At 35.8% G+C, this 18,965-nt stretch overlaps 1 long non-coding RNA gene across 1 annotated transcript in view; it reads left to right on the top strand.

The window, feature by feature from the left end:
- Window positions 1–650: 650 nt before the first annotated feature.
- LOC128552188 (uncharacterized) overlaps window positions 651–18,965 on the top strand; it is a 46,813-nt gene continuing 28,498 nt past the window's right edge. Inside the window, exons 1-2 of the long non-coding RNA XR_008369001.1 lie at window positions 651–710; window positions 15,476–15,705. This is a non-coding gene — a long non-coding RNA (uncharacterized LOC128552188). The remainder of the gene's footprint in view (window positions 711–15,475; window positions 15,706–18,965) is intronic.

The following is an 18,965-nucleotide window of genomic DNA, read 5'->3' on the forward strand; positions in this document are numbered from 1 at the left end:
AACAAGAATCTGACAATGAGGGTCAGAGAACAGAATCAGATGGTGAGTTTGGTTACTATCTCCAAAACTAATGCAGCTTTTGATTTGAAACTTATTATGTGTCTTCTCGGTTATAAAACTAGTTGATAGCATCAAGTCCCATACTCTGACATGTATTTTGCAAAATTATGTCCCCTTTTGAACTTAGTTTTGCATGCAACTATCTCCACAACTAATGCAGATACCTGATGGAAACTCTATAGATATTTTAATATTCCTGTTTCTGGGACAACAATTTGAATAGTCCAGCACTGGATGTCTTACAGACAGCTCTTGTTGATTCAAGTGTTAAAATTTGTGTTACATGGGTCAAATGCATGCCTTGTCAAAATGCTATAGAGAAAGTATGTTCTGATTGTGCCAGTCCAAGATAAAGGTTACAAAACTAGGTTAAATGTTTGAGCTTTGAATTTCTTGTCTGGTCCATATCTACTTTACACTTTAGTAATTTTTTTTAAACAAAGGAGGTATGTTGTAGACATGTTCTAACTTTGCTGACCCAAAGTCAGGATCACAAGGTAAGGTAAAAGGTTTCATTCTTGCATTGTATGTGTAATTCACTAATTCATAGAATTGTTACCCATAATTTTGTCTCAATTTTATTTTTTAAGTGGAGACCTCTTCAGTTGATAACAATAGAGAACAAGAGGGTCAGAGAACAGAATCAGATGGTGAGTTCAGTATTTATCTTTATTATTTAAAGAAGAATGGGAGCTGCTGTGTACATATTGGTACATGTATTAGCCATGTATTAATAATAGTGCAAAATAAAGCAAAACTATGTGCACTTATTCACATATGGTCAATTACAAGTACTAGAAAATGTATGCAGTTCCAAATTAGCCAACTATTATTTTCGCAAATAGATACTCTAAAGATGTTAAACAAGAAACAAATGGTGAGCAGATTATCTGTCGTCAAGTCATGTTGGGTCGGACATCGTTGTCCACAATTTAACTGTTAACACTAAAGGACACAATTTTGGCCCAGTCTGAATGAATCTTGGTACGTCTGAATGTTAATCTGTATACTAGACCGACCAGGCGAGTGCTTTTTACGACCAAAATTTAAAAAAAAAATGTACTGAATTACTTCACGAAAAATGGTAACAATCTCTGCGTCGGTAGACGCTTTAAAATTCAATCATATAACAATAATGCTTATTCAAGAACTCAAATAGCATGTTTCTCAAAAAAAAATATGTTTGTGCTTAATTTTTAGCTCACCTGTCACAAAGTGACAAGGTGAGCTTTTGTGATCGCGAAGCGTCCGTCGTCCGTCCGTCCGTGCGTGCGTCAGTCCGTAAACTTTTGCTTGTGACCACTCTAGAGGTCACATTTTTCATGGGATCTTTATGAAAATTGGTCAGAATGTTCACCTTGATGATATCTAGGTCAAGTTCGAAACTGGGTCACGTGCAATCAAAAACTAGGTCAGTAGGTCTAAAAATAGAAAAACCTTGTGACCTCTCTAGAGGTCATATATTTCACAAGATCTTCATGAAAATTGGTCAGAATGTTCACCTTGATGATATCTAGGTCAAGTTCGAAACTGGGTCACGTGTCATCAAAAACTAGGTCAGTAGGTCTAAAAATAGAAAAACCTTGTGACCTCTCTAGAGGCCATATATTTCAAAAGATCTTCATGAAAATTGGTTAGAACGTTCACCTTGATGATATCTAGGTCAAGTTCGAAACTGGGTCATGTGCCATCAAAAACTAGGTCAGTAGGTCAAATAATAGAAAAACCTTGTGACCTCTCTAAAGGCCATATTTTTCATGGGATCTGTATGAAAGTTGGTCAGAATGTTCATCTTGATGATATCTAGGTCAGATTCGAAACTGGGTCACGCGCCTTCAAAAACTAGGTCAGTAGGTCAAATAATAGAAAAACCTTGTGACCTCTCTAAAGGCCATATATTTCAAAAGATCTGTTTGAAAGCTGGTCTGAATGTTCATCTTGATGATATCTAGGTCAAGTTCGAAACTGGGTCACGTGCAATCAAAAATTAGGTCAGTAGGTCTAAAAATAGAAAAACCTTGTGACCTCTCTAGAGGCCATATATTTCATGAGATCTTCATGAAAATTGGTCAGAATGTTCACCTTGATGATATCTAGGTCAAGTTCGAAACTGGGTCACGTGCCATCAAAAACTAGGTCAGTAGGTCTAAAAATAGAAAAACCTTGTGACCTCTCTAGAGGCCATATATTTCAAAAGATCTTCATGAAAACTGGTTAGAACATTCACCTTGATGATATCTAGGTCAAGTTCGAAACTGGGTCATGTGCCATCAAAAACTAGGTCAGTAGGTCAAATAATAGAAAAACCTTGTGACCTCTCTAAAGGCCATATTTTTCATGGGATCTGTATGAAAGTTGGTCTGAATGTTCATCTTGATGATACCTAGGTCAAGTTCGAAACTGGGTCACGTGCCTTCAAAAACTAGGTCAGTAGGTCAAATAATAGAAAAACCTTGTGACCTCTTTTAAGGCCATATTTTTCATGGGATCTGTATGAAAGTTGGTCAGAATGTTCAGCTTGATGATATCTAGGTCAAGTTCGAAAGTGGGTCACGTGCCTTTAAAAACTAGGTCAGTAGGTCAAATAATAGAAAAACCTTGTGACCTCTCTAGAGGCCATATTTTTCATGGGATCTGTATGAAAGTTGGTCTGAATGTTCATCTTGATGATATCTAGGTCAAGTTTGAAACTGGGTCACGTGCCCTCAAAAACTAGGTCAGTAGGTCAAATAATAGAAAAACCTTGTGACCGCTCTAACGGCCATATTTTTCATGGGATCTGTATGAAAGTTGATCTGAATGCTTATCTTGATGATATTTAGGTCAAGTTCAAAACAGAGTCATGTGCGGTCAAAAACTAGGTCAGTAGGTCTAAAAATAGAAAAACCTTGTGACCTCTCTAGAGGCCATACCCTTGAATGGATCTTCATGAAAATTGGTCAGAATGTTCACCTTGATGATATCTAGGTCAAGTTTGAAACTGGGTCACGTGCCTTAAAAAACTAGGTCAGTAGGTCAAATAATAAAAAAACCTTGTGACCTCTCTAGAGGCCATACTTTTCATGGGATCTGTATGAAAGTTGGTCTGAATGTTCATCTTGATGATATCTAGGTCAAATTTGAAACTGGGTCAACTGCGGTCAAAAACTAGGTCAGTAGGTCTAAAATTAGAAAAATCTTTTGACCTCTCTAGAGGCCATATTTTTCAATGGATCTTCATGAAAATTGATCTGAATGTTCACCTTGATGATATCTAGGTCAGTTTCGAAACTGGGTCATGTGCAGTCAAAACCTAGGCCAGTAGGTATAAAAATAGAAAAACCTTGTGACCTCTCTAGAGGCCATATTTTTCATGAGATCTTCATGAAAATTAGTGAGAATGTTCACCTTGATGATATCTAGGTAAAATTCAAAACAGGGTCATGTACCTTTGAAAACTAGGTCAATAGGTCAAATAATAGAAAAACCTTGTGACCTCTCTAGAGACCATATTTTTCAATGGATATTCATGAAAATTGGTCAGAATTTTTATCTTGATAATATCTAGGTCAAGTTCAAAACTGGGTCACATGAGCTCAAAAACTAGGTCACTATGTCAAATAATAGAAAAAACGACGTCATACTCAAAACAGGGTCATGTGGGAAGAGGTGAGCGATTCAGGACCATCATGGTCCTCTTGTTAAATCAACAGCTTGTGAATGTGTGAATGCATTTACTGTAATGACGATAGATTATTCATTTATGTCAATTTCACTCAGTAAATTCAGTATAGCCAAAACTAGAATAATTTTGTATCGTTGACGGTCACTGACCAGCACAGTATCAAAGTAAAAGGTAATAATAATAATAATAATAAAGACTTTATTTTAAGAGGCAACGAATTCAGGTAAAACCCGATCTTCGGGGCCTTCGTGGCCGAGTGGTTAGGGTCGCTGACTTCAAATCACTTGCCCCTCATCGATGCGGGTTCGAGCCTCACTCGGGGCGTTGAATTCTTCATGTGAGGAAGCCATCCAGCTGGCTTACGGAAGGTCGGTGGTTCTACCCAGGTGCCCGCTCGTGTTGAAATAATGCACGGAGGGGCACCTGGGGTCTTCCTCCACCATTAAAAAGCTGGAAAGTCGCCATATGACCTATCATGTGTCGGTGCGACGTTAAATCCAACAAAACAAACAAAAAACAAAACAAAACCCGATCTTCCAAACGAGCCTCTTCATAATAAATACATTTTTTACAACAAAAAAAAAAATATATATATATATATATATATATATAAATAGCAATATGAAAAAAGTCATGGTACACTACAAAGATCATTACATCGTTAACAAATTAATGACATTATATATACAGTATATAGGAAGAAAGTGAAGATGTAATCTAAAAGTATAGACAATGTTTACACCTGTGACACTTTCCAGTATGCTAGATATTTTTGTTTGAAAGAATATAAGGTGTCTGCATTTCGAACTTCAACAGGTAATTCATTCCATATTTTAGGACCAGAATAGTCAAGACTTTTCCTACAAAATTCTGTGTTCGGTTTTGGCAAGTGCAAGTTCAGTTTTGGGTCAAGTGACCTTAGGTTTACTGTCTTTACTTCATGTAAAAATGAAAACTTTGTGTTCAAGTATGCAGGACATATCAGGGGTGTAAAAAAATTTTTCACACCACTCGCCCTGCAGGACTAGTAGCCAGTAATATCTACTCGCCCTTAGTGAACAGCCACTCGCCCTGATAATTGACACTTTCAATACTGTCACTTTTATGAAAGGAGTATTATGTACAATAGTATTATTTCCCGAAAAATATTTATTTTGAAGTGTCTAAAAAAGTTGGACACAATAATCATCGTCCATCCACCCGTTTTGAAAGAGAGGAAAAAAACGTTAAAGATTATCGGTAATTATTCAGTTGATAAACTAAGTAATTGACCTTGTTTTCATGATCAATTTACACCCCCTCAAAGAGCTAAAAGAAGTGTGTCAGTCTCTTGACATCAGAAGTGGAGATCAAAGCGGTATTTTTGCTCGAGATTGTCATGGCATTACGTCATGTTTTCGCGCCATGTGACACATCACTGTCTGATCGTACCGCATCGGTTCTTAAAATTGCTGAGAAATAGAAATCAATAAAAAAGTTTCTTCTTTAATTTGTTGTCAAAAGCGAATGTGCTATATCCCGTTTAAAAGGTAAATGTCTCAAATGTTCGCTATATCCCGTATAAAAAGTAAATGTCTCAAACGATAGTTACTATAGTGGATATCCTACCTCTGTGACCTATTTGCCCTCAAGGAATTTACATTATTGTTTGTCAAAAAAACTTTTAACTTGTTGGTCAAAAAATACATGTACAAAGATTCATTTGAAACTTATTAAAAACCGAAATGACATCACATTGCTTTATTTTAAAATCGCATTTCTATTTACGTTCACGAGGTCACGTAACCTATTCAGCCGCACTAACAGAAATCAGCCAAAAATCGTTTTACTCCATGTATTGTAATTGCTGCCGCTTTTTCATTATTTATGATTGTTTTATTCTGTTTTTTGTTCTTTCTGGTCAAAAGTCTGAATTTTATGCCCAGAGTATTCATCATTTATTTACTTTTAGAAAGAAATAAGTAACTAAGATCGCGCTGTTTGAATTTTTACAAATGATTACATGAAAATTCGACCGTTTTTATAGAATTTTGCCTACATTTCTGTCGATATCTTATTAAAATCATTATAGAATTCAAATAGTATTATTTCTCAAGAGGTGTTGAAAACTTGAAGCGAAAATGTTAAAAAATGAATGCACTACGCACGGTTTTTGTGTACGTGTTATTTAATACGATAGGTCGCACGTGCTTGTGGAATGGAAAATTACCGGCATAACGTTTTGATATCTTTACGATTCGCGGGTAAATTCCAGTCAATCCAGGTAGAGGCTGAACCATCTCAAAGTTTGTTGACGTTTTGGAGTTGTAGTTTCTGAATTTTGGTAAAGTAAGGACGTAAAAAACCACTCGCCCGATCGGTCGAGTATACAGCGAGGCCCACTCGTCCTACTCAGACTAACTCGCCAATGCGAGCGGGCGAGTGGAATTTTACACCCCTGCATATATTATTCAGAGACTTGTAAACTAGTATTGCATTTTATGCCCCCACTTTGGGGGGGGGGGGGCATATAGATTTGCTCTTGTCCGTCCGTCCTTCCGTCCGTCCGTCCTTCCGAAAATGTTGTGTCGTGCGTAGCTCTGAAAGTATTTGATGTAGAGTCACAAAACTTTACAGGAATGTTGGTCAGCATGTGTAGTTGTGCACCTGGGGTTTAGCGTCCGGATTCATTCAGTCATGTAGAAGTTATGGCCCCTGACTTTGTAAAAATTGGTCATTTTAATGTTGTGTCGTGCCTAGCTTCAAAAGTGTATGACCTAGAGTCACAAAACTTTACAGGCATGTTGGTCAGCATGTGTAGTTGTGCACCTGGGGTTTCGCGTCCGGATTAAGTAAGACATGTAGGAGTTATGGCCCCTGACTTAGTAAAAAATTGGTCATTTTAATGTTGTGTCGCGCATAGCTCCAAAAGTATTTGACCTAGAATCACCAAAGTTTACAGGAATGTTGGTCAGCATGTGTAGTTGTGCACCTGGGGTTTCGCGTCCAGATTCATTCAGTCATGTAGCAGTTATGGCCCCTGACTTTGTAAAAATTGGTCATTTTAATGTTGTGTCGTGCCTAGCTCCAAAAGTATATGACCTAGAGTCACAAAACTTTACAGGCATGTTGGTCAGCATGTGTAGTTGTGCACCTGGGGTTTCGCGTCCGGATTCATCCAGTATTGTAGGAGTTCTGGCCCCTGACTAATGTCATGTAGTGGGGGCATCTGTGTCCCATGGACACATTTCTAGTTTGGATCTGACTCTGTCAGGAAATTTCATCCAATTCAGAACTTTAAATAAATCTTCAGAAGGGGTGTCAAAATTTGCATCAAGTATATTTTTGGCTGCTCGTTTTTGAAATTTAATCACAGTGTCCATTTCTGCAACATTACAATTTCCCCAAATAGAGCAGCAGTAATCTAGATGCGGCAGTATGTAAGCATTGAAAAACATTTTGCGGACAGGTAAATCTAAGAAACATTTTATTCGTTGTAGAAGATATAACTTAGAGTTGCATTTTTAGCTCACCTGTCACAAAGTGACAAGGTGAGCTTTTGTGATCGCGCAGCGTCCGTCGTCCGTCCGTGCGTCCGTCCGTCTGTGCGTGCGTAAACTTTTGATTGTGACCACTCTAGAGGTCACATTTTTCATGGGATCTTTATGAAAGTTGGTCAGAATGTTCACCTTGGTGATATCTAGGTCAAGTTCGAAACTGGGTCACGTGCGGTCAAAAACTAGGTCAGTAGGTCTAAAAATAGAAAAACCTTGTGACCTCTCTAGAGGCCATATATTTCACAAAATCTTCATGAAAATTGCTCAGAATGTTCACCTTGATGATATCTAGGTCCAGTTCGAAACTGGGTCACGTGCCATCAAAAACTAGGTCAGTAGGTCAAATAATAGAAAAACCTTGTGACCTCTCTAAAGGCCATATTTTTCATGGGATCTTTATGAAAGTTGGTCAGAATGTTCACCTTGATGATATCTAGGTCAAGTTCAAAACTGGGTCAGGTGCGATCAAAAACTAGGTCAGTAGTTCTAAAAATAGAAAAACCTTGTGACCTCTCTAGAGGCCATATATTTCACAAGATCTTCATGAAAATTGGTATGAATGTTCATCTTGATGATATCTAGGTCAGGTTTGAAACTGGGTCACGTGCCATCAAAAACTAGGTCAGTAGGTCAAATAATAGAAAAACCTTGTGACCTCTCTAAAGGCCATATTTTTCATGGGATCTGTATGAAAGTTGGTCTGAATGTTCATCTTGATGATATCTAGATGAAGTTCTAAACTGGGTCACATGCGGTCAAATACTAGGTCAGTAGGTCTAAAAATAGAAAAACCTTGTGACCTTTCTAGAGGCCATACTTGTGAATGGATCTTCCAAAAAATTGGTCAGAATGTTCATCTTGATGATATCTAGGTCAAGTTGGAAAGTCGGTCACATGTCGTCAAAAGTAGGTCAGTAGGTCAAGTAATGAAAAAACCTTGTGACCTCTCTAGAGGTCATATTTTTTATGGGATCTGTATGAAAGTTGGTCTGAATGCTTATCTTGATGATATACAGGTCAGGTTTGAAACTGGGTCAACTGCGATCTAAAACTAGGTCAGTAGGTCTTAAAATCGAAAAACCTTGTGACCTCTCTAGAGGCCATACCCTTGAATGGATCTTCATGAAAATTGGTCAGAATGTTCACCTTGATGATATCTAGGTCAAGTTTGAAACTGGGTCACGTGCCATCAAAAACTAGGTCAGTAGGTCAAATAATAAAAAAGCCTTGTGACCTCTATAGAGGCCATACTTTTCATGGGATCTGTATGAAAGTTGGTCTGAATGTTCATCTTTATGATATCTAGGTCAAGTTTGAAACTGGGTCAACTGCGGTCAAAATCTAGGTCATTAGGTCTAAAATTTGAAAAATCTTTTGACCTCTCTAGAGGCCATAGTTTTCAATGGATCTTCATGAAAATTGGTCAGAATTTTTATCTTGATGATATCTAGGTCAAGCTCAAAACTGGGTCAGATGAGCTCAAAAACTAGGTCACTTTGTCAAATAATAGAAAAAACGACGTCATACTCAGAACTGGGTCATGCGGGAACAGGTGAGCGATTCAGGACCATCATGGTCCTCTTGTTTCATTACATTGTCTGCTTGGTCTTTCCAGTTAAGATTTTTGTCTGCTTGTACTCCGAGAAGTCTTTCTGATTCTGAAAGCTCTATTTTTTCATTTCCAAGGTAAAGTTCAAAAATATTATTCGCTCTGGCTTTGTTAGTGGTTTGAATTGTCATTGCTTTTGTCTTTTTAGCATTTAAAGACATGGAGTTATTTTGGCACCAAGTGAGAATTTTGTTCAGTGCAGTTTGAAGAGAATTTTGTACATCAGTGTGTGTTTTACCTGTTGCTGTTATTGTAGTATCATCAGCAAATATGTCTGTAAATATGTCTTTTAGTTCAGCTGGAAGGTCATTTATATATAACACAAACAGCAGAGGCCCAAGGACTGATCCCTGAGGCACTCCAGACTGTATATGACCTAGTTCAGATAACTTACCTGAGACACTGACCCTTTGGTACCTGTCTGACAAGTAAGATTTAAACCAAAGTAATGCAGAGTCACTAAGATTAAAAATTTCTAACTTTTCAAGGAGTTTTTCATGATTTACAAGGTCAAATGCTTTTGACAAGTCCAGAAATACTGTTCCTGTAACTTGTTTTGAATTTATAGCACTTATCCACCTGTCAATAATCACTGTCAAGGCAGTTTCACAAGAATGGTTTGCTCTAAATCCTGATTGATATTTGAACAGGAAATCATTTTCTTCTAAGAAGAGTTTTAGACTATCTGAGACATGCCGTTCAATTATTTTGGAGAGAACAGGGAGAACTGAAATTGGCCTATAGTTATTATCATTTTTAGAACCTTTTTAGCTCGACTATTCGAAGAATAAGTAGAGCTATCCTACTCACCACGGCGTCGGCGTCGGTGTCGGCGTCGGCGTCGGCGTCACACCTTGGTTAAGTTTTTCGTACCAGTCCACATTTTGACAAAGTCTTTTGAGATAAAGCTTTGAAACTTTCAACTCTTGTTTACCATCATCATGGCCAGTTATAGGCAAGAGCACATAACTCCATCAAGGATTTTGGCTGAATTATGGCCCCTTTTGACTTAGAAATCATGGTTAAGTTTTTCGTACCAGTTCATATTTTGACAAAGTCTTTTAAGATAAAGCTTTGAAACTTTCAACACTTGTTTACCATCACCATGGCCAGTTATAGGCAAGAGTACATAACTCCATCAAGGATTTTGGCTGAATTATGGCCCCTTTCGACTTTGAAATCTTGGTTAAGTTTTTTGTACCAGTTCATATTTAGACAAAGTCTTTTGAGATAAAGCTTTGAAACTTTCAACACTTGTTTACCATCACCATGTCCAGTTATAGGCAAGAGCACATAACTCCATCAAGGATTTTGGCTGAATTATTGCCCTTTTTGACTTAGAAATCTGGGTTAATATTTCGTACCAGTTCATATTTTGACAAAGTCTTTTGAGATAAAGCTTTGAAACTTTCAGCACCTGTTTACCATCACCATGTCCAGTTATAGGCAAGAGTAGGATTTTGGCTGAATTATGGCCCCTTTTGACTTAGAAATCTTGGTTAAGTTTTTCGTACCAGTTCATATTTTTTGTAAAGTGTTTGACATATGGCTTTGAAACTTTTATCACTTGTTTAGTATAATAGTCTCTATCTGTAGGAAAGAGAACATATTAACTCTGTCATCTATTTTGGCTGAATTATGGCCCGTTTTGGACTTTGAAATTGGTTCTGTTTTCATACAAGTCCATGTTTTGTCAAAACTATTTGACATATGGCTTTTAAACTTTGAACACTTGCTTATCATTATGATTTACATCTGTAGGCAAGAGTACATAACTATTTTGACTGAATTATGGCCCTTTTTGGACTTTGAAATTGGCTTATATATTGCCATTTAGTGCAAGACTTATCGAAATCAAAGTAATACAGGAACATTGTTTGTCTAATCTATTTATTTCTTTTGTCTGAATATCCGTGGAAATATTTTGACCCCATTCTTCAATCAGTTCTTCGAATAGTCGAGCGCGCTGTCATCAGACAGCTCTTGTTTATATATAGGTGTTATTTTTGCAATCTTAAGCTGGTCAGGAAATATTTTATTTTTAATACTAAGATTTAGTACTTGAGTTATAGGCCTTGCTATAACATTAGCTGATAGTTTCAAAAATTTAGCACTTAATCCATCCAATCCAGTGGACTTTTTGGAATCAATATTGAGCAATTGAGTTTCCACAAATTTTTCGGTGATCAGTGGTATTTCATATTTAGGTCCAGAGTTGTTTGTTTGTTAAGTATAATTTGTACTTTGATTTAAATTCTGTTCCACAGATTGAAATACATTAAGGAAATATTCATTAAAAGTATTTGCAGTCCTTCCTGGATCAGATATTGGGTGTCCAGATTCATCATTTATAAAATTGGTCTGGGACTTGGAAGAATCTCCAGTTAAATCTTTCAAGTTTTTCCAAAGCAGCTTAGCATCTTTTTTATAGTTATTGTTAATGGTATCTGTAAAAAATGATTTTTTTTCTTTATGTATCATTTTCTTGACTTTAGTACGCCAATGTTTATATTGGATATTGTTTTCTGTATGTTTAAAATGATCTCTTTGTTTGATTGCTAATTGAATTTCTTTTGTAAACCAGTAGTTTGGTTGATTAGTATGTTTTACACGTTTAGTTTTCATTGGTGCATGGTCATCAAGAGTCTTTAGGAATAAGCTTGTAAAATAATTAAGGGCATCATTTGGATCTTCATATATGTCGATTATACTCCAAGGCTGGCATTGTAAATCAGTTAGAAAAGAGTCTTGATTAAAATTTTTGACTTTCCTGTATGATATAATTTTATGCATGGGACCATCAGAATTTGAGGAAGTTTTCCTAGTTAAACATACTGGAAAGTGGTCACTAATTGAGAGCTGGGGTACAAAAACATGTTTTATGTTACAAGGCAAATTTGTGTATACATGATCTATGAGTTGAACTTGAGTGTGCAACTCTTGTAGAAGTTTTAACCAATTGTACCATATTGAAAGAGTCTTTCAAATTTATCCAATTTTTCACAAGAGAATTGTTGTCCAAGAGATTAATATTAAAATCACCTAGGATAAGTGTTTCTTTTTCTTCATAAATTAACTTTTCAAGAGATTTTTCATACTCATGAGTCCAAGATATTAAAGAAGATGGTGGTCTATAAACATAACCTAAAATAAAATGTTTTTGTTTGAATGGTCATATTTCAAGCCAAATGATCTCTAAATCCTCACACTCCAAGTCAGTTCTTCTGATACAAGGAAATTTGTCTTTAACATATATGAGTAGTCCTCCTCCATGGGATTTCCTGTCTTTTCTAAAAAGTTGATAACCATTCAGCTGAAATTCACTGTCAGCAAAACTATCGTTTAGAAAGGTTTCACAGAAACAAATGATATCCAACTCATTCTGTTCACTAAGTAAATTTCTAACTTCATCAAATTTTGGAGAAAAAAAAGTGTATATTTAAATGCATGATTTTTATTCCATGTTTTTCAAACCAGGCTTCTTCAATGTAAGATTGATCAGTTGATTTATTTTGTAGATTGTGTTGTGCTTCAGTTTCCTCCGCTTTTGTGTTTGAATTTTCACTTAATATGGTGGGGGTGGATTCATGAACATCCATGGAAGATGTCTCCACATCACTGCTGTATTCTGGAACTGATGGAAGTTCAACCTTTGTGGGCCCTTGAAGGGTTGCTGGCGTGGTTGCCACATGGGTTTGTGATGGAGGCTGACCTTTCGGAAAATTTCCATTTTGTGGTGTTTTTCTCTGGCTGGCACGGATATTAAGCACTTTTCCAATGGCTGCTTTTATTTTATTTTTTTTTTTGCTAAAACTGAAGCTCCTTTATCATTGAGATGAACTTCATTAGAATACAGACTTAGATTAACAGATTGACCATTCATAAAGGTATTAGTGTGGTCAACAAATATGTACTCATGATCTTCACAGAACTGCTTCAATTGCTGGTTTGAATTTCTTATTGTTTTAATTGATAATTTGTCTGTTTTCTTTTGCAGTATGGATGAAATAACCACTTTAGCTGAAGGATTTGTTTGTTTCAGTAGGTTTGTTAAGTCACTGTATTGTTCTATGATGTCAGATGTTGTGTCACCATTAGAGACATTGTTGATGCCAGCATGTATTACATACACATCAGCTTCACTGAAATGTTCTAGATTTTTGATATAGCCATGTACCTTGATGTGAATGTCTTTTATCTCTGCTCCTCCATGTGATTTGATTTTCACATCTGTCTTATCGGTGGACATCTTACTTGTTTGTAGTACTTTTGTGACTGAGTCGCCTAGAACACGTATCTTGAATTTCTGAGGGTTCTCTTCATCAATAACAATTACTTCCTGATTCTGTGTGCACTGTGTTTTTTGAGTATTTTGAGATGATGAAGTTATCCCCAGTGTGGGTGGTTCTGTTTGTGAGGGGATCTTTGAAGATGAAGGTTTGGCTTTAGGCTCGATAGATTCACTATTCCTAACCAAGATTTCCTTTGTTCCTGTTTGAAGCATTGATTTTAGTGAAGAAATCTCCTGCGATGTAAGTTGACTGTCTGTTCCTACTGTCTTCTGTTGATTGATTTCTTGAAGCAGATCAGTATTTGTTGAATGAGTCTTGGTTTGTATTGCTGTTTGTGTTTGGTATGACAAGTTTGTTTGTGTTTTAAGATTTTGTGTGAGTTTTTTTAGGTCATTCTTTAAGTTTGAGATTTCATCTTTCTCTTTCTTTAGTTCACTTTTTAGCATCAGAATGTCAGCATTTGTTGCAGTTGTTTCTATATTCTGTTTAATTTGCTCAATTTCTAATTTTGCTACACTCACGTCGCCTTCTATTTTGGAAACACGGTATCCAAGATCTTGATTTTCAGCCTGCACCAGTAGATTACTGTGCTTTTCGGTTGTTTTGCGTTTTTCTTCTTTTAGTTGCTTGATTGTTTGTTTCAATTTTGTGTTTTCTTCTTCCAAAATCAGACATTTTGCATTTACATCAGCAATGCTGTTTTGAAGTGTTTTTATGACTGCTGTCTTTTCTGTGAGGGAAGTTATCAGTTTAGTTTGTTCTTTTGTTTCTGTAATTAATTTGTTGTTCCGCTTCAAGAGTTCCCTGTTTTCAATTTCCAGGCCATTTACTTGTTTCTTGAGTTGCATTTTCTCTGAGTTATCCACAGATGCTGTTTCTGTGCTTGTGGCTTTCTCAGAAGTTGTTGGAACTGTCGTACTGGCAAGCTCTGATGTGATCCTTTCTTCACACTTATGCTCAGTGTTGTTTTGACCCATTGTCTTGATGAGAGGAATTACTAGCATGACTTTCAGCATGTACATGCTTAAACTGAAAGTTGTCTGGTCTTCCACTGATGGTTTTCTTGCCAGACGGGGTTATGACACTGCCATTTGGGGTGAATACTTGCTTCTCTGAAATATTCTCAGAAGATTGTCTTGAGACTGTATTGTACTTGTTGTTGTACTGGAAATTTACAGGTGTTCCGCTTACAGTTTTTTCCCTGTGAGTGTCTGACTGTATTTCTTTATACTTTTTGTCAAAGTATGCTATGTCGACAGGTGGACCACCTTTCTTGGCTTTCTTTTCAGCCTTCTGTATTTCTTTACCAAGTTTAACTAAGTCACTATTTAATGCTGGACCAGTAAATTTAGCAATGAGTGAGCTGATAAGACCTGGCGACTTAGATATACTAGAATTTGGAAAGGTTCCTTCATTTTGAATTTGTTTGGTGTTCACTATCACAGGATTATGTTTAGGTGTAGAAGTGTAGAAAGTTGACTGCTGGCTTGAGTCTGATTTTGCAGGACTTGATTTTGATGAAAGTCCTGTAACTAGGCGTTAACATTGTCATAGTGTAATACATTGTAATCACAACCTTCTTGGACGTAATCTCAGCTGTTGTTGTAAGGCCTGTTTGATCCTTGTTTGGTTGAAAGGCATACATTTCTTGTATTAATCCAAGCATTTCTGCATATGTTTCCTTCTTAAAGAATTTAACAGAGATGTTGTCACTTGAATCACTAATATAAATATCATAATGATTGCTGTGATTAAGGTCCAGACATTCCATTGACACTTCATTATAGGAAAATCCCTCAAAATCTGTGATATCACCAGAACTGTTTGCAGCCATTGTTTGGTCTATTAACACTTTTAAGGTTTCACACTTAATCCAGCAGAAGAAAGTATCAGTGTTTGTTTAACTAATGCATTGGTATTCGAAACATCCAATGTTATATTAATCCTTTTAAGATATCCATAAAATTAAAATAAAAGACTGAATAGTTTTCACCAGTTTTTTATAAAATCCTTCACAGCATCATTTTAAAAAAATTATATCCAAAGAGATAACATTCCAACTAACAAGTAGATATAAATTTTTCCAGTTTTGATAAAGAAAAACCTTGTAAAATCCAAAAGTATTCAGAGCAAAAAAAGTGTGTCTGATCACCACGAAGTCTAAGTAAAGTGTAAGCTGGGCTAAAGCTGTTTATATTTATACAGTTAACATTGTCAACTACATCCACAATTGCATGTCAGTTTCAGAGGCCAAGCTAGTGATATATATATTTTGGCACACCTTTATTTTTATTTTTGACCAATTCCCTTACAGACTCTAAAGAAGAAAAAACTGATATGGACAACATGAAAGGAAACAGCTCATCTGTTGCAGAACCTTTGCTTCAAGAGAATGGAGCAGCTGTAATGGAAGTTGTAGAGGAAGTGCAAAAACGCACTAGAAGAGAGAAGAGAAATATTGCAAAGAATTATAAAAAGACAGTCAACAAAAATGGTACAATTGAGAATAATTTTTATGCAGAACACATTACAGTTCAATATACTGTAAGTATTTATGTGTCACTCTTCTTCAAGGAAGATAAGATTGATTTATAGTTGTCTATCTGTTTCCACAATAGTTGTCTACCAATATGTCATCCTTTTCATTTCTAGTTGACTCCTGCAGTTTTAAATATTTAGCTCACCTGAACCAAAGGTTCATTGTGAGCTAATAGTATAGGTTGATGGTCCAGAGTCCATCCTCTGTCGTCCATCATCCACTACAGTCAACCCCAGTTGGCTCGAACTCGAATGAGTTCGAGAGATCAGTAGTTCAAGCCATCAGTTTGGCGGCCATCTTTGTTTATACACGGAGCTCTCGTACAGTACGTACATTGGTGTGTATGACATAGTTAACTCATATTTAAGCTGGAAATGTATTATAAATTGTCAGATTTCGATCTAATAAAGAGGAATTAATAAACATAATTTAATTACCATTTTTATTTATATAATTTTATACATGCATATTAACATCTTTCATTTAATAACAAATATATGATTATAAAACAAATACAAATGGTAGATGAGCACATTTAACTTCAAAGCACATTTGGCGTGGTAGCATCTAAAACTATAAACGTTCAGAAAAAAAAACAAACACACATGTACAGAATACAATACATAAAACGAACATTTTAAACAATTTTCAAAACAAAGAAATAATAAATATACGAGAATGAATCAAATATAATACATTAATTTTCTTTTAATTCCTTGTTTTCTGATAACTGACTTAGCTATCCCCACGTTGCCGGGTCCTTCACTAAGTTGTTCGACTTGCATATTTCAACTTTGGAAATGTGAAATGTGTAAGCAGTCTGGCCTATTTAATGTAAAATACAGTCATTCTTTGCTCAGATTTTGTTTGACACATACAGTTCATTAATTAAAACATTAAAGTGAACGAAAATCATCTAATTGAATTTGTTTGGCCTATACAGGTATTAATTTCACAACGTGCTAAAACTACGCGCACCAATTTAAGCTGTAACAATAATAGAGGTGCGAATTGTTTGCATCTTGAAAACATTTGTGGCAGACAATTGTCTGTTCGACCCATCAGGTGTGATTTACATTATAATTAAGCTCAAGGGACCAGACAGGGAGATCAAGAGTTTATCACCGTATCTATTGATTACCAAACAGAAACGTATTGACCCATGTCTATCGATTACCCGATAAAAACATATATTATTGAGTATCGGCCATTTGAACAAAAACGAATATCGCCGTGTCTTATAATCAATCGCTTTATTTTCGTCATTTCGTCATTAATATTTGCGTAAAAGATCATGTGGTTACATATTAAATTTATCGAGTGCTTTGCAAACAAAGACACCAGGGTTTTTGAGTCGGCTAAACGCTTTTAAGCGTTTGACGAGTCCTTGCTATCACCCGATTTCTCATTCTTATTAAATGGCCTCACAACACAGCGAAGTGATGTAGTTCCATTAGATTGTCTCTAATTTCAAAGAGTTCATTGATCGAATGAAGTTCAGTTATGTCAATCCTCTTTGCTATGACCAATATACGATGTAATCTGTCATATTTATGACTTGTAATTGTGCAATACTCGAATAAAGCCATGTATTTTCTTCCGCGGTAACTCATTAAGCATAAACACGCATAACGATTCTGCGGGATTTGGTAATACATTTGCGCATATGATTATGGTGACGAATTTTATGCCCTTTTGTCACAAAATAGCAAATATAATGTTCACAAATTCAAATTAAAACTGCATATTAACTTATTAGCCAAATTATCCATTTGTTACCCTGTCCGTTTCAAAAAATAATCTTTAAAATCACTGCGCAAATAACAAATTTATTGTGCTGTGCATTTTACGAATTGTGCAGGCTTACCAAGCTTGCATAACATCCAGCGAAAGACAAAATAAAGTTCCAGAACATACTGCTAGTATTTTATTGAGTCGGGTACCTCTGAAAGCATTGGAATGTCTCTTATCGAAGAGTTTATCACATCGATGAAATTAAGTTATGACAGCTTCATTTTAAATGACCCGAATAAGATATGTGCAGTACGTTAATTCTTCCGCGAGACTTCGCGGATGAATCCTAACTACATTCTGGACACTTGTCGGCGAACACGCTTGACCTGTTTATAATCAACGCTTCTACGACTTTGCGTGGGTTGAATTTTGCAGTCAGTAAGCGGGTAAATTATCGGAAGAAGAAGCTCTTACTGGTTTGTTTAATTACTACTGATATTAAAAATGATTTTATTTCTTTTTTTTCGAGAAATGAACAAATCGGCGAAACATTAAATTGTATTTTCTTGCAGTTTTTGAAATCGAAAGTAGATCGTCTATGTTTGGCTGCTTTGACGAAACGAAACAAGTTTTTATGAAAAGATTTAAATAAGAGGTAATTTAACCGTAAACTTCAATGTCAGATACTGTCAATTGCTGCTAGATGTCTTTGTATCATCACAAAATTTGTAAAACATATTGCTGAAACTGGAGATTTAGAAAAGTGTAATCGTATCCAGAAATAATATTTTGGGTAAATATTGAGCGGTGTTATGAAATTTTAACATTCAAGTAACAGACATGATAGATATTATTGTAACAGAAATGATTCTAGAATTTATTTTTATAACACCTACATAGAATCTATATCAGACTCATATTCTAGTCCTGAGGCATGATCTGAAAGTAAAAAGATGAAGTGACAGTCATTCATACTTTGGATATTGTAATACTAAAAAGAATCTAGGTAATATTGAGAAATTGAAACATAAAATTTTCAGTTAGAAATCGCACCAAAGGTTGTATCAAGGGTCTATATATTCAAAAATTTCTTGTGGTGATACCCCAAACCAAATTGTAGTTTGTACTTTCAGCATTTTTATTTCTGCGAACCACTCTTCAATTTTAGAGAAATATATTGGGTTTGAATACTTGTATAATGTCAATCAAAGTTTTACTAGGCATCGACTGAATGTTCATTTCATTATTTGTAACAAAATCTCTGTTTAATTGGGGAAAGAACTAAAAACAAACTGAAACTGGTAGACTATACTACCAGTACATCAATCATTAGCTGACTCTCAGGCCCTTCAGGCCTTTGATTTCCTACATGTGCATGACGCTACATCATGGAAAATTACTGTGAAAACTACTTGCAACTGGCCGGTTCGCGGGACTTTCCTCATTCTAAAAATAACAACCATTTAACATCTAAGTATTTTAAAATATGTAAGGTCATGAAGGTCACACGTGATATATGCGGATTTCCCCT

Source organism: Mercenaria mercenaria, unplaced genomic scaffold (assembly GCF_021730395.1).
Source record: "Mercenaria mercenaria strain notata unplaced genomic scaffold, MADL_Memer_1 contig_2125, whole genome shotgun sequence".
NCBI lineage: Eukaryota > Metazoa > Mollusca > Bivalvia > Venerida > Veneridae > Mercenaria > Mercenaria mercenaria.